The sequence below is a fragment of the Volvox carteri genome (assembly GCF_000143455.1).
Source record: "Volvox carteri f. nagariensis unplaced genomic scaffold VOLCAscaffold_64, whole genome shotgun sequence".
NCBI classification, from domain to species: Eukaryota; Viridiplantae; Chlorophyta; class Chlorophyceae; order Chlamydomonadales; family Volvocaceae; genus Volvox; species Volvox carteri.
The window spans coordinates 769349-770280 of NW_003307607.1; positions in this window are offsets into that span (position 1 = coordinate 769349).

Consider the following 932-nt stretch of genomic DNA (forward strand, 5'->3'; position numbering starts at 1 on the left):
TTTCCCCCAGAAGCTCAACTCATGAATATTGAGGCTAAAGCGGCCAAGCTTATTGATAGGAACCTCGGACCGGTCGCACAAGAAAGACGACTCACCGGGGTTCCTAAATATTTGTTATATGGACATCCAACTTTGGNCGGTTTTGGGGCATTAGCAGTACGACAACATGTACAAGCGCGATGGGCATGCTGGGCAGTGCGTTTTGTGAGAGCATTACTCCAACCAGTCTTAGTGCGTCCGCCTTGGGTGATGGTCATGCACTCTTTCCTACATAGCCTTTACCCCAAATATAATCCTATGTGTATTTTTACGTCCCAGGTGGGAGTGCCTTGGTTTGGATTAATCGTTTTACCGCCAGATGTTCAGCGCATTGTGACAGCGTTGGCATACCTTCCCCCAGTGGAAGATGTTGATGACCACCCGTTAGTTCCTAATGCGTGGTGTTGGAATTTGCCATTGTGGGGAAACCCTGTTCTTCCAGAAAACAAATTGAATGTCCAGTTAGATAACATCCGCCCGGGACTAGAATTTCGTCATCAAGCCCTCCTGGGCTGTAAAGCATTGCATACGTTGGGAGATGTTCTTTGCGCGCGAGAGGCCTTGGATGGAGTTATGAATGCAACGGACCAAGCAGGCCTAGCAATACGCAAGGCTTGGCATCAAATAGTGGATAAATACCTCCAACCGCAAACCCCACTAGCTAAATCCCTGTGCACCTATCGTAAATGGCAGGAATGTATGGATGCTATTGCCGCTCTTCTAGATGATATTCCAGCGAATTGGAGACAGGCGGCTAGTCTTTTGTTGCCGCTGAGTGTAGAATCTAGGGAAGCGATGGTGCCCCCTATTGAGTCGGTTACTCAAACCCTAGTGTCGAGGCTTGGTTGGAGATGGGGTGTAGGGCCTCCAATCCGATTCCAACAATTATCCGT